This window comes from Hyposmocoma kahamanoa, unplaced genomic scaffold (genome assembly GCF_003589595.1).
Source record: "Hyposmocoma kahamanoa isolate Upper Pololo Valley unplaced genomic scaffold, ASM358959v1 95, whole genome shotgun sequence".
Lineage (NCBI taxonomy): Eukaryota > Metazoa > Arthropoda > Insecta > Lepidoptera > Cosmopterigidae > Hyposmocoma > Hyposmocoma kahamanoa.
This window is the reverse complement of record NW_020654972.1, coordinates 909,339-933,563: the sequence shown is the minus strand read 5'-3', so window position 1 is coordinate 933,563 and position 24,225 is coordinate 909,339. Positions and strand designations below refer to the sequence as shown.

At 35.9% G+C, this 24,225-nt stretch overlaps 1 protein-coding gene across 1 annotated transcript in view; it reads right to left on the bottom strand.

Moving 5' to 3' along the window:
• The window catches only part of LOC113238179 (semaphorin-2A), a 512,200-nt gene that overhangs the window by 177,026 nt on the left and 310,949 nt on the right, over window positions 1-24,225 (bottom strand). The gene's annotated exons all lie outside the window — the stretch shown is intronic.

Genomic DNA, 24,225 nt, shown 5'->3' with positions numbered 1-24,225 from the left:
TGTGTGTGTGTGTGTGTGTGTGTGTGTGTGTGTGTGTGTGTGTGTGTCTGCGTCCTTGTATTTTGTCAAGGAATGTGCTAGCTAGGTAAAACTAACAAAGAAAGAAACTGCTCGCATGGTTTAGTGCTTGCATGGCGCACGACATCGACGCAAAGAATAAGATTTTAGGTGCCCATTGCAATATTCTTGCTAATTACCTGATTCTTGCCTTGGTTGACAGTTTTAGGGTAACTACGTAAGACACTGAGTTTACGAAAGCGATCATTATTCACTAACATGTTCACCTTTTTTTATGTATTTTATTAAGAGAATGTTGTTGAAAACAGCTACAACAAACAACATTTTATTTTTTGCTTTTTTTTTGTTTTACTTTTGTTTTTAATTATTCTTCTTTATGTGTGTTTTCGTGTCGTGCATTACAACGTTTTACTCCATTTTAAAATATGAAGTGTCTACTTTAAATTTGAAAAAAAAAGTTGTTAGTTACGACAGGTAATCAGGTAAAGAAAGACTTATATACGACACAAATTAACTTTGCATTTGACGTGCATTTTAGTAGCATTTTGTGAAGGAGTTCAAGGAAGTACTACTGCAACTGTTACGGACAGGCATATCGCTTACCAACAAGAACAAGACTAGTTTGTCCCGTCACTTGGTATCGTAAAATAATAATTTATTTTGCACTTAAAAGTATGTACATAAGTTTTGACGTAAGCTCTATATAATTTACCGTTGATCTTTAAATGAAGACAATATGACGAATAGAATAAAGTGTCCACGGAAAGTCCAAATTAATAATTTCAAGCAAAGTAAACAAGGGTAGATTTATGAATGAAATGGTGTCAATAAGTATCATAATACAAGAACGCTCAGTGTTTTATTGACACAACCCGATCCAACTCAAATCCAATCCTTCAACTTTGAAACTGACTCCGCCTAATATCTTGCGTCTTTGCATTTATGAATAATAACTGGAAAACGTCGTAGAGCTAAGAGAAGATTTTTTAAAAGAGCGCGCAAAGCTGTGTCGAAGCTACATTGTTGTAATGGATTATTAAAACTACACGGTGTCAGGACAAAGGTTGCCTAAAAGGGATAGCTGGCTACCTGTTGTACCGTTTCTTTCGTTTTTTGTTTGTCTCTTTATTTTATTCGTAAGCGCAATGAAGAGTACATTTTGTATTGTATTGTTGTTTTTAACGATCGAAACGAGAACTAGGCGAAACGGAGGACACTTCTGTGAAGACGGCTATACTGCATGGCGAGCCGATCGAAAAGTGTATCCGATCGTGCCTGCCAAAAATGTCACGACACTGTCGTAGCGCGGGAAAAGTGGTTGAGCGGACTTGTATATTTGTATATTTTTCGTAAAAACAGTCGATTCGCGCACATGACAGAACATTGGTCAAGGGCGACATGTTTGTGACACTATATGGCGATGAAGGATTATAATTCTGTAATTATAATCCTTCATCCTTTGTACCTGTTGTACATGAGACTTTCAACTTATGTCTTAGGGTATCGGGCGCAGTGGCAGTACCCCTTCTTTGCGATTTAATAAAAGTTCTGAGCGGCACTGCAGCTGTCAGAGCTCATTCAGAGCGCAGGCGCGGGTGCGGGCGCGTGGGACTTGGCGTCTTCCCTTTCAAAGTGCCGAAGCAGCTACGAGCGGGTAGATCCACACGTCGAAATCGTAAACATGCTAGACCAAGTACTGTGAAAGGTAGGCGGACCGAGCGAATAAATCTACCCGCGCGGCGCGCGCGTCCACTGTGAACACAACGAGCGTCTACGTATGTATATTTGATCTACACGCACCCGCGCCCGCCGCCACTCTGAATAAGTCCTTATGGACAGGTGTATCGCTTAATTCCACGATTTGTTAGTCCCATCACTTGATATTATAAAATAAAATAAAAAAGGAGGCTGCCACATGATCCACCGGAGAAGCATTAGAAGTTATGTAGTTTTAAAAATGTTTAAGTTGTGATATTGTTTAAGGTACCCAGAATAACTAATATCTAGATTAGGTGCCAAAAAGTACGATATCTTTTTTTCCTCTTTTTTCCTTTCCCTATGGACAACGTTAAACTCGCAAATCCACCTTCGTCTGAATATTGTACAATTCGAAAAATAACGCGGCGAGAGAAAAAGTCTTTTTTACCAAGCTGGATGTTTATTTCTTCCTCAAACTTTGCAGGATTAAGATTGTTATGTATATAAGTCCTCTTTCGGATGTGAAAATATATTTTCCGCTCTCTCTTCCGGTCTGGGATTAGAAATGTTGTTCAACCTTTATGCGTCGATGCAGAGGAAGGTTAGTTTAGGTTAAAAGTGAACTTTGTTGCGAATGTTTTTAAAATTACTTTCTTCTGTAGTCAAAAGACGGTAATTTTGATCTAATCAGATTGATATACTCTAATATAATATAATGAATCAAGATTGATGATTAATTTCTTTGTCTATTGATTTTATTGAATATTAGATGTTTTTATCGTAATATTTATTATTTTTTGTGAAAATACTGCACTAGTTTGTTATTATTATTGATACAAAAAACGAACAACATAAAGAAATATTCCTTCGAAGCTAGCATCTGTTGCCACACTGGGGCATATCACTCTTACCAACTTAGTTAGTACTGAGTAGTAGCAGTAGAGCTGCTTGTGAAAGGGTTCGTCTAGGGAAGTACTGTCACCTTACCTATTTCTGCCGCCAAGCAGTAATATCAGCATTACTGTGTTCCGGTTTAGATGGGTAAGTGTGCCGATGAAATTATAAGCACATGGGACCTGTCAACTTATGTTACAGGGTGACGGGCGCAGTAGCAGTGCTCCTTAGATCTTTGCGATTTAAAGCTCTGAGTGGCACTGCAACTGTTATTATGGACAAGCTTACCATCAGGCGCATGACTTGTCCGTCCCGTCACTTGATATAATAAAAAAAAAGTTACACGAAGCAGCAGATCTTACTTAGACAATTTTTAAATGCTTATTGCATCTATGTTTGTTTCTGTGTATGTTTTTCTATTTCCAAAACAGCATCGATGTGTTTTCTTTTTTTTTCTATTCAAGAGTGGGAAGAAGTTTATCACATCTTTTTAAAACATTTATCTCACGGTCGGTAACGAATTCACGATATCACAACTATAAAAGATTACCATTTTTAACTATTAATTTTATTTATTTTTTGTGACATTTTAATATTTTTTTAAATTATTTTGTTTTTTTTTAAATTATGAATTGTATTTTCCTACTATAGTCGGTCTGTACCAAAATAAAAAAAATATTGTTATTATTAATTATGTGGGATGTGAAAATGCTCAATTTAATGTTAATAATTAATTTAAACTAGAATTTTAATATAGATTTTAAGGCTTTCGTGGTTGATGACGACTTCTTTTTACTTTCCCGATATTTCGGTTCCGGAATATCGAGAAAAAAAAGAAGTCATATCGTGGTAAAAGTCTGAAATTAGTGATAATCATTTAGAATTTTAATGTCCCGGTATCGTTCAACCAGCAAAGCAGGAATTGAGCTCCCAAAAATTCTCGAACTTCAAAGTGAATACATGAGTAAATTGGGCAAAGCCATAGGACGTAAAAGACAGCAATCACAGATGGTTGCATGTAATTGCGTACTGCCACTGCATGAGCTTTATTTTCAGTAGTGACACTATTGTAATAAGTCGTTAAAGCCTCAGGTGACCAGAAGGCTGGCAGATACTTCCGCCACAGAATAAGATTAACTGTCCGTTGGGGAAATGTTGCCAGCTTTCCGGAGTACGACGTCCCCGGGCGCGGCTCGCGATGGAATAGTCTACCTTAGGCTGGTTCCACAGCTGTGCGTACGGTCCGTACGGATATTCCGTAAAACGATCAAAACAAAACGACCCACATATAAAGTAATTTCAATACAATTTTCACACGTATTGACGCGTGATACACAATAACCGATTCGATTTATCGATTGTATAGTAGATGAGGTTACTTATTTTTTAAGCGACTTCAAAAAAGGAGGACGTTCTCAATTTGAATGTATGTTTTTTTTGTATGTATGTTACGCGATAACTTCGGTATTTGTGAACCGATTTTCATGATTCTTTTTTTGTTGGAAAGAGGGTACCTCCATAGTGGTCCCATTTAATTTTGAAGAAAATCATCCACCTCTAAGGGTGGCTGTTCACGCATGAAGATTCATTTTTATAAATAGCGCCTAGATTATACTATAAGGAGCAATTATTTTAATGGTTGATTTTGTTATTCTCCAATACAAGGCGTTTTTCTCTCTCAATATACATACTTTGAGCAGTGAGAAACGATTTTTATTATCTCCTGTGTCAAGTCCCGTATAGTGGCGAAAGGGGATGAATCCGGGTTTGCGCACTTTCCGGTAACCGATTTCAAAATTAAAAATTGGTAATTATATGTAATTCCACGTACTTTTGAGGTCGGTTTTTTAGTACTCTGTACTGAAATTATATCTTATCATTTCCTTCTTTATCTACAATATATATACTGCGATTTATTCTAAAAATTTTAACTGAAACTAATATTGTTTGTTATTGATATATTATAATAACAAATATACCAACTATTTCTTTTCGTAACCTGGTTGAGAGATTAGCTAAAAATAGTGTACATGCAACGTAAAAATTTGAAATGTCACAGTACTAATCATAAGTGAAATGGACTTATTGGCTGACATTTGTAAAACGAACTTTTCATTTCGACTAAGCAAAAATGTCGAGATAGGTAAGTTTTTCGAATATACAAAACGAAATCTGGCTAAGTTTAAGTCAAACTCTTAGTTTACTTCATATTTTTTTCTTAATATTAGAATGTGTTTTGTAAAATCGAAAACTTGCTTAGAATGTCATTTTTGCTCAATCAAAGTTCATAGTTTTATAAATCTCAGCCTCAATACTGTCGATTAAATTCAACATGGCGTTTGTCCATAATAACAAATATACAAAAATAACGTACAACAAGTGTTGTTACAGAGCGATTTAAATATTATAAGTTTATTTATATGCAATTTCAAACGACGTTACGTGATAATATCGTGTGTAGTATAAAAAAAGTTGAGTTTGACATTAGGTAAAAGTGTACTAGTGTACAAGGGCACTTAAGAGCGTTTAGCGATACGAACTTCCAACGCGTTTAAATAATAAAATATTGGTTTCGTTTGTTCCGTAGTACACGTCGCCAAATTAGTGATGTCGCGTTAGTGATAGTATCGATATGAGTTTCGTTAAAGCGGAAGTAGTAATTAGATGTGAGTTTTTAACTATAGAGAAATATTAATATTATATTAATCAAAAGCAGGACAAAGCAAAAAACTTCATAAGAAATTATTCTTAATTGTTACTGTTATCAAATCAAATTTCAATAGAAATATGTGTTTGTGTTTTGTTAAAAAGTTGTTGATTTTGATCACTTATCATCATTAAGTCAATATAATACTCATAATTGAATTACTGAGCCGTTTTAGCTAAACCTAGAATTACTGAGACTATAGAAAGCCTCTAGTTCAATAACGAACAATACAACCGAAATTTTAAGATTAGAGCTGGGTTACCATCCGTCCAGATTTGACATTTCCGGCGCTTTGACCTTCTGCCCGGAATTGGTTCGGATTTGATATTTGTCCGGATTTTTCGGCTCAGGGTAACAATTTTCTGAACAAAAAAAGGAAAATATCCTCCTCGCAATTCTGTAATAAAACTTATAAAAATGTTGTCTGCTGCCGTATGAGAGGGAGATTTTAAATTTTATTTTATTACTAAAAAGGCTGGACGTTCCTGCAAATGTCCTGGCTTTTCGCCCGGACTGTTCAAATGTGGTATACATATATATATATATATATATATATAATATATATATATATCTATATATATATATAAATATATATATACCTCGATATGATCAAAATGATCATATCGAGGTGACACTCCTACAAACATCGCGACAGTGACATGGCGATCGTTGTACAAACAAGATCTCTCGCAAAACGTGAAAACGCCAAGTTGTAGCGATACACCTTGTAAAAATTAGAGTGAAAACAAAAATTTTAAAACCAGTGAGATAACATTCCACCGGCAATTTGCATTTTTAGTTACTATTTCTATTATTATTCAATGTTTTCTTTTTGTCTCCATAGAAATTTCTAGACTCAAATATAGTGATGTTTATCGACAATAAATTTTTACTGAAATGTTTGAATTTCCTACTATGATTTTTCTAATTAAAGTCCCTAAAATATTGAAGCGAAAAGCATTCACGTTAAATTGATTTATTTTTTATATTATGATTAATATTATTACAAAACATTTTATTTCGAGTAACTTTAACACAACTCATATTTCGGACAACCGTTTCAATTTTATGTCAATTTGTATGTTGCTGTTGCTTGAAGAAAAATGTACGTGTATTATTTTTTTAGACAATTTAGAATTAATAAATAATATTATATAATTAATAAATTAATAAATTCTATTATACTCGTAGATTAAACGTAGAGTATTTTTATTTTTTATTTTTTCCAATGAGTTCAAAATAAAATAAAGTTGGATTGAAGCTGCAGGAAAATCGAAAGATTGGTTTTCTTATTACTGTTTCTGACTTTGTTTAAATTTCCATAGTGAATGCATTTAAAAAATAAATAAAACAAAATCGGCTTTATTTTGAATGTGCATTAAATAAATTACAAACAATTATAAAAAATTACATAAATCCTTCATGAAAAAACAACAAAATTTAATTTATTAAATCCGTTGTTGGTTCGAGTTTACTCTTGACAGTGACAGTTTCACCAACCCGTGATAACGTATAATGGAAAATTGACACTGGCTCAAGACTAGTGGCCACCATTAAGAAAATAATAATAATTTTTATTAACATATTAATTTAATTATACACCAGTTCCACTGTAGGTATAGTACGAAAAATGGAATATTTATTTTTATATTAAAAACAGCCACATAGTTTCTAACTATCGATTAGGTAGGACCACATCGCTCATTGAGTAGCGTTAGTTTAATGTTAATAATGTTAACAATTCACGGAGCGGTTTCCATCCGCAATGGCCGGTGCTGCTAGACAGCGGTTTTATTTCAATATTCACGACCCTGCAACTTTGTGCGGGCACGTAGCCACCGCGGTTGCGGGCACGAAACCGTTGCGATTGCGAACGGACCGCGAAGTTAATCGCAAGTCGCGCGGTTAATAGAGAACTCACCCCGCGTGCGCCTGCACCACATGCGCCTGAACCGACTGTCAAAGTGCGCGGGAGACGACGGCCACCAAGCGCGCAGGTGATCGCGTCCTGCGCGCTTCTACTAATAGCCAGCCGCGGCAACTGCGAGTAACCGTCACCACTACAGACGTAAAACGCGCCGTGAAATGTGCTACTAATTTTACATACTTAACTATTACATTCTACAGATGCTGCGGTCCCGCGGCAGACGCGGGTGAAAACCGCTCCATGAGTTCTTAGTGTAACGAAAAATGAGTTTCAGTGCCATCTAACGTGTAATAGTTAGCTATTATATACTAGTAGCATTTTTATTAAAACGCCACATGATGGTGAAACGCTGAACTAGGATGAAAAAATACTGAAATGTTGTAATATAACTCTTACTCAAGTGACTGTAAGTTTAATTTTGTTAAATTTTAAAATTGTGTTACGTCGTTTTCACGTTTTAAGCTCTACCCAATCAAAATCTTTAAGTTATGGTAGTAGTAGTTTAAGTATGGTAGATAACAGAGTGTAAAGTTTGAATTGCACAAAAGCTAAAAAGTGGCGACATCGGTACCCGATCTTACATAGCGTCATTACGTATCTCCCCTTTTTTTCTATATCTATGCTCATATCCAGGACAATATGATTATTCGATAGATAAAATATACTATGCATTCTAATAGGTACCTTCTTATACTTTGCGATCTGAGCTTAGTCACTGTATTTCAGACATCTACAGATAAGCTGTAGTAATTGCACAGTGCATCATTAGTGTTGCATAGTGCGCTAGACGCCTAACTAATTTCTGTTGTCTCTTTTCAACTTATGTAAACACGCATTTGAGTTTTTACGCTGTTAAATGAAAATATTACTTGGTAATAAAAGCAAGGTTTATTTATTTATTAAGGTTGTGATAAAAGCAATTTTGACGTATGATCGCATCTGGTTTGATTATACCAAGGATACGAATTGTATTGTATTCCGCCTTTACACTAATGAAAGAATATGATTGGTCATTTTAATACTCATTAATACTTAAGAAGGAAATACGTTTGGGCCACATAAATAAATCTAGATAGAACGGCAAAGTGGGCGGGGCATGCGAGGCACTACGGCTCGTAACGTAATGCAAGATACCTCGAACGCTCCCTAAGTATGTGTCGGTTCTTGCAAAATGTTATATTGTGTTATTAGTGGATGGAAAAAAAAACTAATTATATAAATAACAGTATTGGGGCTGTATAAGCCCGAGGACATAAAATTAACAATGTATATTTTATGCTATTGCAATTGTAATAAAGTATAAATTTCAATGCTCTGAGAGGCAGAGAGAAATGTGCTGTGATGCTACGAGGTCGGTCTCAGAGCAATGCAATTTATACCTTATTTCAAATTGAAATAGCATAAAATACACATTGGTAAATTTAAGTCCACTGCCTTCTCGTACGCAGGTTTGCGCTAGACCTAAGTGTCAGTCGGTCAAAAGAAAAAGGAGGGTTTTAATAAAGTAAACACGAAAAACGTAAAATAATTAAGAAACTTTCAATACAATCACAATATTGCTAAACTCAAATTTCATTGCATGCTAGACATTCTGGGTTCAACGCTCTACGTAGCGAGCAGCCTATAACAAATTATTATCTACTCTAATATTATATTAATAGGTATTTTTGTGGTTTGGACACATTAACGCAAAATAATTGGTATGAATTCATGACCTGATTTACCTTAACATATTTTGCTCTATTAACCGAAACCCTTTCTTAATATCTAATTTATGCATGGGCCCGTGCCAATGGAGCTTGATTATTATTACTCGACTAATAACAGTATAGTTAACCTGGCAATGTTGTTAATTTGTCCTTCTTGCATTGATAATCTTGGGGTTGATTAAATCCTTTAAGGTGAATGTAAATACATATATTTAGTAAATTCAGTACCTAGTAATTGATATATAGGGTATAATAAAGGTAAAATGAATATGTTGGCATACGAACATTTTAAAGGACTAAATAATTTTAGCTAGTTATCATCCTAATTAACCGATTCCAAAAAAGGAGAGAGTTCTCAATTCGAAAGTATTTTTTTAATGTATATTACGCGATAACTGGCATTTGTGAACCGATTTCGAATATTCCTTTTTTGTTGGAAAGAGGGTAACTCTGTTCTAAAAGTGGCAAACTAGGGAATGATCCGGTTTCACGCACTTCCCGGTAACCGATTTCAATAAATCTTGGCAAATATATGTAATTCCACGAACTTTTGTGCTCGGTTTTTTTTATAAAAAGTTATTGCGAGGTACTTTTCGGTGTAGCTTCCTCCACTCCTCATGGTTTATAGCCAGCTGTTTGACCTCTTTATAACACAATAATTGTATCTTTTTTGTTATGTTTATTATTTGTTCTTAAAATATAGTCTCTCATTCGATTCTCTCTTGGTTTGAGCATCTGCTCACTTTGATCTTCTTTATTTGTTCACCACACGCTGTTCTTAGTCTTTCTCTCTTTCTTTTTCCATCTATCTTCTTCTCAATTATTACAGCTAGCTTATCAATTATCTTTAGATAGTTATTGGATTTGTATTAGAAAAAAAGCGAAAGTTTGCCATATTATCGTACTTTGTTCCATGCTCCGTTATCTCTTTCTATTTAATTTATATATGGGTCGGTACGTTCCTGAAAACTACGCGGAAAAATGACTCGACGTTTGATACGACACGACAACTTGTTTAAGACCATTTTAGGGGGAAAAATCGAAGGGAAGAGGGGAAGCGGTCAACCTAAGCGCAGCTACATAGACCAAATACAGGAAAATGCCGGTGTTGTGTCATACAAGGAGGTCAAGGAGCTGCCTTATAGGAGAGATGGTTGGAAGATGCTCCACCAAGAGTATTACTCTTAAATTTGACGATGTTGGGTCGGTGCCAATGTACGGTGCCGATAATTTCACTAGCACCCTTACCCTTAAAAACCGGAACGCAGTAATGTTAATATTACTGCTTGGCGGCAGAAATAGGTAAGGTGGCAGTATTTCCCTGGACGAACTCTTTCACAAGGAGCTCTACTGCTACTAACTGTGCTACTGCTACTACTGATAAAGTACTTCAGTAAAGAACTATCCTTATTGTAAGCACTGGCTTGATAATTTTAGGGTCGGCGGACTAAAGAACATAAGTCTAAATCCAACAACGTTCATTTACTGGCTAAAGGACATAAGTCAAATTCATTTGTTACTTCATAAATTTCGAACTTTATTTTAGAGGTTATTTAACTTCCAACACTAAAAACAACACAAAAAATATGTAATTATATATTAACAAATGAAGCACTTTTTTTGACTTATGTGCTTTAATTTGCCGACCCTAGAATTGATAAATAACCAAAACACTGCCTTTACTAAGTATGTTACTACTAAGTTTATTAATTTTGACTTTTTTATGTTATTTAAAGCAGTAAAAAGTTACACGGTACACCGGAGGTAACCAAATGCATGTAGATATTTCGATACTAATAAAGAATCTTTAAGTACGTACCCTGCTCCTGTGATTTTACTTGTGAATACTGCTGCTGCATTAGAAATAGGTAGAAATTGAGCCCCGCCAAATGCTCAGAAAACATAGCCACCAGTTACCACATCTTTTTATTACACTCTACATAAGAATTTTGTAGCGAATCGCAGTAGTCGCTACAAACCCCTTTCGTATATTTATTTAATAGTGTTATTAAGTTTTCGTCCTATATTTAAATTCTAAATTTACATGTTATTGTTTTTGGCGCCTTTTCTTTACTATTGTTTCTGTTTTTGGATTGATAGCTGTGCGTGTTTTGTCACAAATTAATAATCTGTACCTAAGTACATTAACTATCTCCGTGGACGAACGGATGCCATGCCGGACTGCCACCCAGAGGTCCCATTGTCGATTTCAGGGCCGGAAGAAATATTTGCATAGCCTACACTTATTTCTCTCGTGAGTTTGGGTGTAATTTGTGGTTGTCTATGTGTGTGTCCAATGTCCATGGCACCCGCAACACAGGGTTTTCCTTAGTGCGGGGCTATGTTGAGTTTGTGCGTTATTATTATTATTTACTTTGGTCTTGCTCACTCGTTGATAGCACACACCCTAACCCATATATACAGTCCGCTACAGATTTCATAAACCACAACAAAACTAAGAAAATAAAATATTCTAAGCGGCTATACACTAGGAATTGTGACACATTATGTGCAAATCATGATAAAATATTTACAATTACAAAAACGGTACAAACCTCTACAATTTTAGTCCATAAAATAGCCCGGTGCGATGCACGCTCAGATTCGGACGTGCTCACACAGTAAGAATTATATTAATTCGCGATCCGCGCGGTAATGACCGCTGCGCGTAATTGACTATGGGTTCCCAACAACTCATAGCCAATGAACTGCTGGCGTTCATACAACACGCCATCGACACTATGGACGAGGTCAGCATCATGCAGATCTGCAAATCAAACTTTAAAGAAGATGAGATTTGCAGTGGCAAGGCGCTGCTTTTCCGTGTGCTTGGCAAGGCCGAGCAGATGCCATCTCGCCGGAGGGATGGAGGAACGAAGAGTATCCAGGACATTATAACGATGTTAAAGGAAACCGACCCAGACGACGTGCCCGCATTCGTGGCAAAGGAGCTGCACGAGCTGCCCCCTGTCACGTTCGACCATGTCGATGTCACTAGGCTGCTTAAGGACATCACATCCCTGAAAGCAAGTCTGGCCGAAGTTCAATGTAAATTGGAGGCTTCGGATAACACCATCTGTGAGTTACGTGCCCAAGTTGTATTACTGAGTAGTGCAACTTCGGTAAGTAGGTCACCCGAGGCCTGTAACGTGAATACTCGTCGCGGGGCACATAATGCATCTATCGGCAGTTTTGAGTCGGCCCATATGGATGCGTCACCGACCGCTGTCGCTGAGCGCGATTCCCCGCGCCCCGCCCCTCGATTGTCCGCTCCGGCGGAGACGTCACGCGTAAACACGTTGACCCCTCCACGTGATTACGCCGCTGTCGCAGCTGTTAACCGACCCGTTGCTCCACAACCACAAGCCAGGCAGCTATCAACGAAGGGGATGAAAAAACCTCGTGTACCTGTCTCTGAAGTTGCAAAACCACAGAGGCAGACGGACCGGTGCGACGATGACGGCTTCACAAAGGTGGAGAAGAAGAAGAGGAAGCCCACCAGCCGTAACCTGTGCGGCACTGCACCGACAGGGTCCAACTTTTTGCTGCGTCCGGCAATCCCGACAACGCTGCTGTACCTGTCACGCCTGCATTACTCCACGAAGTCTGAGGAGATAGTGGAGTACATCAGGTTGAAATCCAAATACACCCTGAGGGTCGAGCGGTTGGAGTCCCGCCACTACGTGAACTTTAATTCGTTTGTGGTGAGAGTGCCGACCGAACATCTGTCGACCTTCATGAAGGAGGAGTTCTGGCCGAAGGGTGTCCTATACCGGCGTTTCCGTGGCCGGTTGCCTGACACCAGATGGCGCCACACGTCGCCGACAAACTAAATACGTGTTAAATTAGTAATAGTGTTATTGTATATTGTTATGTATGTTAGTCTGTAAGGTATGTATATATGGGTCTCAGTAACCTGAATATAAATAAATAAATAAATAAAAAAAAAAATAAAAAAATAAAAGCTAGAAAAATGCTTTCTATACGTATAGGTACTTTTCCCTATGTTCAATAAATAATTCATATTAATAAATAAAGACTGACTGCAATATATTTCGTTCAAATTCTGCCAACGTTACATCTTCAGCGTCATGAATGCAGTCCTTCGTCAAGATGCTATCAGTGTTGGTTACGTCGTAGCTCGTATCTGAATTCGATATTTTCTGAAATTCAACGCCGCCGTTACTCATTCGCATGATAAAGGTGTGAGCTTCAGCGATACAAGGAGGCGTTCTAATTACTCCGCAGGGCGTGGCCGCCGTCAACATCTGATTAAAGCATCAAAGATTCCGGCCACCGTAATTATTTGGCCTTTATGACTACGGCTCTATGGATGAAAGACCTGCATTCACTGTCACAGAATATCCCGTTGAGACTGTGGAAGCTAAATTAGACGATGAACCTTCTAAAAAGCAGTTAACATTAGAAGTCCACTTTAGAAAGATCTTCAGCGTTTCCAGCGATGACTTCTGTGCGTGATAATATTTTGATATAGTTTCAGATTAACTAAATTAGAATTAAATAATTTACATACTGTTTAACCGTTGAATGTAATGAATTGGTTTTTTTTACCAAAAAATTGTTACCCACATTATTAATACCATATTTTGCACCCTTGTTATAATAAAGCCACATATGATCACACGTGAAAAGTGTTTTTATCACAAGAATGTCATAAAAATTATTCAAATTATATGTATAATATTACTATGTTATATATATATATATTCACACAAACACACAATTTTATAACCTCTTATTAAGCATAAAAAGTCGTTTGTAGAATCTCTAAGCTTTTCTCCTGAAAAGTTATCATTTTACAGATGTGGCCTTATTACATCAAGAGAGCGTTTTATAGATCGATTAAACTTCTACAGCAAGAGCAGATGAATACTTAAATAACTCAATCAACCCAAAAAATTGAAAATAATTCATTACGACAATTTGCAAACTAAATGGAAAGCAAGATTCCCATCCCTTCCTTTTGCACTGTCTTCAAATTCTATACATTTAATAATGAGACGAGCCCCGGCTCTTTGAAGAATATTTTTAATGAAACCCGTTAGAATGATTATGAAAGCAAGCCTTGAAAGCGTAATAGAGTCTCGCTACGTCTCGTTTATAAGCGCTTTAAATATAAAGCGCTTATAAACGAGACGTAGGTGTTGGTTTGTAATTACTCAACTATCTTCATTTTCATGAGATTAGATTGAGATATGTGTGCATTCCGTATAATTTTGTATAACATCGTTGGATGGCCTGAGCTTGGCTGCAATGTATACAACGATTCGATTGTGATGGTAAAATATCCCACTAACCTACTTTTTCTTATACGTTTCATACAATGTACTAATAAATTACGATAAAACTACTACTAACAATGATAGACTTACCTGTATAGCCATGACTTGTCAAATTACTGCCAATTTATATCAGGTTTATAAACGTAGCCAGAGTGGTCAAGCAAATAGGTCTAAAAATATAACAAAAATTTAACGTCGTCAACGTAGTTTAAAAAAGGAAATAATAATAATATATAATAACGCGCACACTCACAGCCCCGCACTAGGGAAACCCTATATTACGGATGCCATGGACACATACATAGGTAGATAACCACAAATTACACCCAAACTCACGAGAGAAACAAATGTAGGCTGTACAAATATTTCTCCCGGCCCGGGAATCGAACCCGGGACCGGTGCGCGGCAGTCCAGCATGGCAACCGTTCGGCCACCGAGGCAATTAAAAATAGCGCAGTTACTTTTATTAATGCACATAAAGGATTTCGTTTAGCATTTAAATTTCTTCTAAGGAAGCTAACCCCCTGAGCATTGCATTACGAATCTTTTTTTTGACAATTAATTTTAATTCCGGACATTATTAATTGAAGTAAAAGGACTCAAAATTCAGTTAAGCATTAAATTTGAGCTCAAGTGTTACCGAGTAGTGAATATCGTAGCATCATTTACTTTGACTAATATTTGCATGATTTAAAATTGGATTCCAAACATTGCCAAGTAATTTAGAGTCTTGCAACAATATTTACACGGTCGACGATTGAATTTCACCATCTTCACAACATGGAAAGTAAATTAGACCTTCGAGGTAGTGCTGCGTCAAGGTCGACAAATTTGTGGATAGATTTTGACATTTACGTCACATTTAATAATATGTATTACTATGTACTAGTATAAATTGAAGATTATTTATTGTCACGACTATATTTACGATTTCGTTGTCTTAGTTATTAAAAAATAACAACACCCTTAATAGTAATAACTTTCGGAACTGAGCTTGTATCTTTCATTCGTTACCTTAAAAGTAGCAGCAGAGCTTCTTGTGAAAGAGTTCGTTCAGGGAAATACTGCCACCTTACCTATTTCTGCCGCCAAGCAGTAATGTAAGCATTACTGCGTTTCGGTTTTGAAGGGTAGGGGGTGCTGGTGAAATTGTGGGCACATGGAACTTGTCAACTTATGTCTCAGGGTGACGGGTGCAGTGGCAGTGCCCCTAAGTTCTTTGGGTAGCACTGCAACTGTTATGAACAGGTGGGTCGCTTACCATCACGCCTACGACTTGTTCGTCCAGTCACTTGGTATTATTAAAAGAAAAACTTTCTAATTTTGGATGTTACTAATTTATCTAATACCTTCTCACCAGTTACAGGGCTCAGCAGTTTATGCTTTCTGTAAATTATCTGGAATATATTTTCAGCTGTTAAAAATGGCACTGGCAATCTTCTTTAGGAAGAAGTTTCGGATTACGTATAGTCACTTACTTTATAATTTTGGGCACTGTTTAAACAGGCGTTTTATACGCTTTATTTCATGTCTTAAACCAACAACCGTGTGCATTATGCAATTATATCAAACGTAATGTTCTATAGACATAAAAACTCCTGTTGACAGTGGTGTAATTACATGCTTAATTATTTAAAAGTTAACAATCCTCTCAATATCGACAATTTGTGAAATCAATACACAATCGCAACCCTATTTTGCAGTGCCTCATCTCTTTAATACACGATGGCCTGTTACTTCAAAGGCTCTTTACTAATTGAGTTATTAAAATTGTGTGCATTATTAAGAAGACCCTTAAAAGCCTCTTTATACTGATTAAGTCAAATACGCTGAGTGGCAACTTTTTATTTGGCTGGGTTATAAGTTAAACTTCCGTGAAGACTACGCCAATGAAACCATTTAGAGAATTCGTTTTTCAATATAAATTGAATAAAAATAAAAATAAAATACAATACAGGCAGTGTCCCTCTAAGAATAATGCCTTTCGAGGCCAATTGCTGCTGATCGCTTCTGAAAGTCTGATAATTACAGCGAAAGAGAAGGTTAATTTGTTTTCTTATCTCTTCACGTGTGACTCACGTATAGCAATACGCTTTCAAACTTTCATGAGTTACCGCATTGTCTCTCCATAATACCAGAGAAACATATATATCAAAAATAAAGCTAATATCCTTGAAGTGAAATAGGTGAACGATAATCCGGCTCCGGCACTTGTGTTAATGGTCTTCGGTTTTAACATGCTTATATTGCCAATTCCTGGAAATTTGGTCAAATCCGAAAGACGCACAGAACTGCTAGTGAAAGAAAAAATGAACCAATCTTATACATTATCATATTATTGAATAACCGTTTCCTGGTTTATGTCAAAGACATCGACCTCGTCAATGACCATTTCGGATTTAATCTTATCTGAACACTAAAGTGTATCTCAGTAGGTACCTTCTTGTTCAAGCCTGTCACCAAAACGGGTATAGGATCATGATGAAGCTTACGGTATCGTGTCTCTCAACCTCTCTAAGGTATTTGACAGAGTTTGTCATGAAAGTCTCATAACTAAGAGACCGGCAGTTCCGGCCATCGGATAGTGACCTTCCCAGGGGGGCCAGATTAAGACGAATGGTTATCGAAGACTCTTCGTTCGAACTTCTGTTCCCTTTGAAATTATTTTCTAGCAGTAAATCGACAATCTGCTGACACATCTCGGTTGGGAACTCAAATGATATTTTACATACACAGTTACGGGTAGAGATTTGCTCAGAATAATTTCCGGTACCCATGTCTTAACGATGATGAAGACAGTGGATACAACTTTTGAGGCCGTGTACGATGCTGACTTGGTTAGATTCAGTGCTTTGAGAATACAGATGTGTTTGTTTTCCGCGAGTCCGTTTTTTAGGCATATTCTCAGATTTTCTCCACTTCTTAGTGTCGTGAACTCTTTGCTTTTTTATTCTTTTGTATGTTTTTGTTTTTCATTATTTATTCACGTTTTAATTGTTAATTGCATGTCGTGCATTATGTTTGTTATTGAGTTTTACCCAAATACTTTCTGCTAACTGGAATTTTGGCCGCTTCATCGAGTCCATTGCAGAAACTTATTTTATGAAACTTAGCATCTTTTAATAAAATCAGGCGTATTACATGTTGAAGTAGCTTCTTAATCAGTATCGAGTTCAAGTTTGTTTTTGTACCCGTTGGCACCCTCGGGACGGATTTCCCCGCTATCAGTTAAATGTTCTGAACTTGAGCTTGAGCGCTGAACTAAGAGACTCATTGGCAATAAATTCTGAAATCAAACCTCTTAATAGGATCGTTGTATTTTATTTCAAAAAAATCTTAAAGATTTTTAGTTAATAAAGATATTACAGAATCATTATTATAATTTTTAAATTAAACATTCTTTTTCATAGTTCACACTGAATTGAAATGACGGCAAAATTCTATTAAAATATTATCTTTACTAAGTGAATATTTGCACGTTTCTTTTTAGTATCTTAATACAAACAAACAAATGACACAGTGAATTCAAAATATTTGACTACTGACACAATTTTTGATAACGTATAAGCTATCTAGAAATTTAAAATAAAATGTATTAAAGTTAATAATAATTAAAAAAATTGCTTGGTAGGCTTATATTTTTTCAAGAGAAACTTTTGTATTTAATTAATCAAACAAATGTATCTCTGTTTTGTCTTAGGGAGGTTAATGAGGCAAAGCAACTTCCCTTCGCTTTGAAAAAACAAATAACAAACATCGTACGAAAGAAAATAGCAACAAAGTTTGTTGTAGAGTTGGTAACTTACAAAATTAGTGAAATTGTTGTTAGCGGGCTGTGGAAAAAGTGGGAGAGGTGTGAAAAAGTGTAATTACGCTCTCAAGGGGTCATTAACAACAGTAAGTGCTGTACGTCTATTAGTCTGCTAAGTTTAGTTGCATGTACTTGTGGTTTGAGGATTGAATTATGCAGACCTGACGAAAATAAAGTTAATAATATTTAAACAGAGCTTATAAAATGAGTTATGTTTAAATTTACATTATTTTAAAACGGTGTCTATATTGCATATTGCTGACAAATATTTAACATCCTAACGGTCAACGGTTTACATTTTGAGCGCTAGATGCGGATGTCCCGGGTTCGTTTCCCGGTAGGACCAATTTGTGAAATGAACTTTTATAAATTGGCTCTGATCTGGGTGTTCTAGGAAGTGCCCCAGAGTGAATTCCGTTACTCTGGTACTCATAGTACAGGGAATTCTCAAGTTTGAGATCGGGCAATTGGTGTGGCTGTCTGGCACATATTATTTGTATAGTATTTTTGATAAGATAAGAGTGTTGTGAAAGAAGATTTTTAATAAAAGAATGCTTGTGGATAATTCCGACCAGCATCAGCAAGTTAATGTAACACTGCCAATTAGAAATGACATTTTAAACTGAGATATTTCGAGAAACAGTATCTGTATTTAATTCGGTCGCTTTGTATCACAACAAAGGCAGTTAAGAATAGAGATAATCAGTTTCATCAGTTTCATGGTTTACAATTAAGGCAAGGCGGTTCCTTTGTCGACTTATTGACGGCGCTTGTTAATAAAAGTGAGGGAATTTAATGAAGCTCGACGTCGTAAGGAGTTAGGCTTAATATTAGGATGAAGAGTTTGACGTAATGTAAGCTTTACAGAAAAATTAATGTTGGCCATCATGTATGTACAGAATAGTATTATTTACAAGACAAAAATTCAATGACATTATAGCTAAATAGCACGTATGGTAAACTGTGGCTTTAACCGTATCCTAAAAAGATAATAGCACTAGGACGCAAATAAGTTACTAAATAGACCATTCCTTTAATATACTTGAAATATATTTTTTATAATATCAAGTGACAGGACGGGCAAGCCGTGCGCCTGGTGGTAAGTTACACGCATGTCCATAACAGTTGCAGTGCCACTCAGAGCTTTAAATCGTAAAGATATGAGGGACAATGACACTGCGCTCGTCACCCTGAGACATAAGTTGACAAGTCTCATGTGCCTGTAATTTCACCTGCACCCTTAACCTTCAAAAGCGGAACACACTAATGTTGAGATTAATGCTTGGTGGCAGAAATAGGTAAGGTGGCAGTACTAACCTGGATTAACTCTTTCATAACCTGGATTAACTCTTTCATAAGGAGCTTTACTCCTACTAAAAATAAATTATAAACAGGTTAGGCTGAAATAGTAGAAGATGCATTTTCAGTTGTTAATGGAATATGTCCGGTACGAGCAACAGAGGACGGTGTTGATGAGAGACTTGGAGATTAAACGAACCAAAAGTAGGTGCTATAACATGCATAACGGGCAAAAAAGTGTTACTATTTGAACCGGCTCTCCAGCGCCGCCCCGATACGTGAACTATAGTTTAGGTTATGATGGAACCGACTTTGTGCGTCGTTTCTAAATAAATAAAGATTTTAAAAAAATGCGCAAAAATCACGTGCTTGTTAGATGTATTATCTTGTTATCTATGATTTTAATCATCCAAACTAGGCAATCAGTTTCTTAGTAAAAAATTGAGCAATAAAAACAGAAGAACCGCTTTATATTAAAGAAATAATTAAAAATATCTCGAGACGTCCATGGTAGGACGAGCCTTTACATTCAAGTAATAAATCGAACAGCGTCTTCAGATAGCCTCCGGTAAAAACAAAGGAATATTTTCTCGGCCTATTATGAAAATTATAGACAGTGGGGAACAATACTCCACTGGGCTATTTCACTGTACAACGCTGCTGTACAGGGCTATTTTAATAGCCTCGTCCCAAGAGGTGTATTGCGTTTTATGGACGGCATTGTCGTAGGCGTCGTCTTGTTATGAGACAACGTTCGTCGATGTTGTTTTCTTGGGATTTCCAAAGATAGCTTGTTAAATAGATATCTTGGGAATAGTTTTGTTAACGAGCTTTCAGATTTGTTATCCCGCTGTGACTTATTTTTTTTATTATCGTTACTTTATTTTCGAAACACCGGGTAAATAGCATTCTTCGTGTAATAAGGTCACATCTGCAAAATGGCAAACTTTTAGGAGAGAGGTTTAAAAAATTTGCGAACCAAATTAGTTGATATTTTTGTCATTCTTAAATAAGAGAGTTATATAACTCCTTTTCTTCTCGTCCAGCGCATTTGTGGAACAGACTCCCTTCCCATATCCAGTCTAGCCCGTCTATCGCTTCTTTCAAGAAATGGTTGAAAGCGCACTTTCTTGCTGAACTCTCTTTGTAATCATCTTATAGTTGTTGTTTTACATACTTACTTATGTATATATGTGTATCTATGTGTATATATTCATATGTATGTATATTGATGCTATTTATTATGATTCATTATAATACATAAGTGAATAATGATATTTTTTATTTATGTAGATTTTTTTTTCTCATTCTCTCTTTTGCACGCTATTGCTAGCTTATAACCTTAGCTGTCATTGACCTGGGTTAGCTGGAAGAGATCTCTTTTAGAGATAAGTCCACTTTTGCTCCCTTTCTGTTAAACGAATATTTTTGTTGTATTTATTTGGTACAATAATATATACATTTTACATATACATAATTTGTGTATTATTTTAGTCTTTCATGGCGTAAATGTGCCACTTTTGACTTATGATTACATGTGATTTTATTGCACCAACACGTACGTACGAAATAATAAGAAGTACTCATACTGTAATAAGAAATCTGTAATTAGTGCTAATTATTCAGAGAAAAACTAGGTAGGACATGTTTTGACACTGTTCTGTTGTGATTGCAGGGGTAATAATTTTGATATTCTATTTTAAGATTGCCTTAGCGGTATTCTAAAGCATCACGGATAGTGTACACTTGCACGATTTAATTACACCTTCCCCCTTCGAGAAGAATTTTAAACTGCGATTCTATCTTTATGTTGTGGATATTCCAGGGGTGGCTGGATCTGGATGAAGTATTCCACATTCATGTGGCGAACAACTATGGAGTGGAATTCCCTGCAGACTTCTTCTTTGAACTATAATTTGGGCCTTTTCAGGTTAAGATAAAAAAATATAATCAGAATAAAAAAGTAAAAAAAATTATAAAATAAAATAAAATAAAATAAAAAGAAGTGAAACAAAATTGATATAAAATTAAATAGAAGCCTAAATTGTAAATTAATATTATAAAATTCTGAATAGCATTATTTAGGTGCGCATACGCCATCGTCGATCTCATCGTCACTTTTCATCAGGGGAAACGGAGGATTTTTTTTATGATAGCAAGTGACGGGACGAACAAGTCGTGCACCTGGTGGGAAGCGACGCGCCTGTTCATAGTAGTTGCAGTGCATAAAAAATGTATTGTAATATCTTGCCAAGATTAATAAAGAACACTCTAGTTATTTCTTTATAAAATTCACGTAATATTTTTTAGTCAAATCTTACAAAAGAATTATTAAACCAACATATACGTAATATTCGTCCGTGTTTCGAAACCGCTTTGATGCTCGTATCAAATCGGCTGGCTCTTACAAAGGGATGTCCGCGCCACTTGCCTACGATACATCGGTGCACGAATATTGTATCGTTTTACTTGTTTATACCTTTCCGATACACTTGATACTTACACGATTTTAATTTTTTCCCTCTCTTATTGCTTTGTAAGCGACTGTAGCCTTGCACTCAAACAACACATGACTGGGTTCTTTGCAAAAAAATAGATCAGATTTCTTTGTGAAACCTTCGAGTTTGTTAAAGGAAAATCCAAAAACTGTACTAATATGGTTTAACAAACGAGATTGTGAATGTGATGTAAGATATTCAATAGAACGATTCATCATTTACTTCATTAGTCAGATACCAAACAGACTATTAAAACATTCATTACTTAAAATTCTTATTCTTATCAAGCCCCCTAGTTTGCAAAAGCAGACATTCTGACAGCTGCCGAGTGCGATAGCCAGTCACAGCGAGTCTAAATAAAAGACACCGCACCACCGCTGCAATTCAGAATATTTTTGCTTTTAATTTGTTTTTCGCCTTCTGGAGGCGGCCCCCATCGAACGCCTTTTGTTTTTATTTTAAAAAGACATTAGAATATTCCGCAATTTTGGCGGTATTCGTAGCTCGCTTCATTAGCAGTTCTTTGAAAGAAAAATTGAGTACCACTGGTGGACGGAATAAGAACACATACATTTTATGCAGGAATAATACACGTGGGTACTGGATATGAACGTGAAAATAAGCAGCAAATTTTCACACCCTCCCTTTAATGGTCTGGTTACTGGGATAGGGATAGCAGACTAAACTCTTGCTTTGGACAGGTATTTTGTTTTTTATGATTTAGGGAGTTGTTTTGTTACGTTCGTAAAATATAATTTTTATTAAATTTGAGTTCTAACGCGCTGTTAATTTTTGTATTACCACTTTTAAAAATAACATTTTTCGACTTTCCATACAAATCTGCACCAAATTCAGCATTTCATAGCTTAAATTTTAATAATAATTTGTTTTAAAGCCATAATAAAATAATAAACAAAATAAAAAGCATACAATTATTGTGTTATTAAGTAAGTTATGTTAGTAAGTAACTAAAAAACTACACAATAAATATAAGTAAATAAATAAGTTTACCAAGTTTGGCTTGTTAGTAATTGACTCAAGGTTATCTGTCCCCTTTTCGTCTATTTCCTTGACAGCATGCTCTACTAGAGAACCTATGGTATCTTCGGTGGGTCTACCCCTTCTAAAGCCAAATTGGTTATTGGAGATGATATTGTTGGCCTCTAGGATGCTAACCAAACTACGGTTCAAAATATTCTCAAGAATTTTAGAAAGGGCTGGTAACACCGAGTTAGGTCTGAAATTATTGACATTGTCTCTGTCTCCACTTTAATGTATAGGGTGTACTACAGCTTTTTTAGGGCGTTAGGAAATGCACCTGTAGTTATTGCCAGATTGCAAATATATGTTATTATCGGTGTTAGAGTAGGGCAAGCTGATTTTAAAAGTTTGGTTGGTATCCCGTCCCAGCTACCACTCAGTTACGGAGACTTCAATTATGTCTCTAACTTCCATCCTCCGTCACCTCTAGCAAGACCATTGAGTTCAAATTAAAAAAAAATTAAATTAAAGTTAATTGATAAACAGTTATCAACTACAGGTTTAATTTTTTTTAGCCAACTCTTTCCCAATAATTGCAAATAACTGTTGACAGCATTCGCTGTTACACGTTTTTAGAAGCTCAATTGGTGGGTTTGGTTACCTTGCCTTTTTATTACTTCCCAGGTTCTCTCAGGACTATACTTTGCTTTATCAAATTCAGATCTTTCATATTCCCACTTAAGTTTTTTAAGCAGATCATTACAAAAATTACGATAGCGTTTGTAGGTAGTAGCTAAAATCACGCTATTCGGATCAGTATTGACTTTCTTATGCATACTGTCACGACTACGTATGCATCTTAGTAAGCCTGTCGTAATCCAGGGCTTGATAATCTGCTTATATGGAATTCTGAATGTGATGGTATGTGTACAAATTATGGAGTTCAATATTGCCATAAAGCATTCAGTCGCTTGGTTAGCGTCACTAAGTGAATATATACTGGAGAAATCAGTTTTTTCAATTTCACAAGTAATTGTATACAATTTTAATTTCATGCTTACACTGGTAATTTGACGATTTTGCGGTTCTTGCTCATAGTTAAAATAAAAAAATCAGCAATAACCAAATAAAAATTCAACAAAAAAGCATAAAATCAAAAGCAACGAAACGAAATTTGAACAATTACCCCAAAAACACCACACAAACCTCAAAATAAAAGAAAAAGACCCGCATTTAAGGTGTATATGCACACATATTAACTAGAGATAAACAATAATAAAATAAATAATAATTTGTTTGAAAAAACAAATATACGGGATTTAAATCCGGAAAAATAGTTTCATTTCCTATGTGTAACAATCGCGAAAACCTAAGAACTCG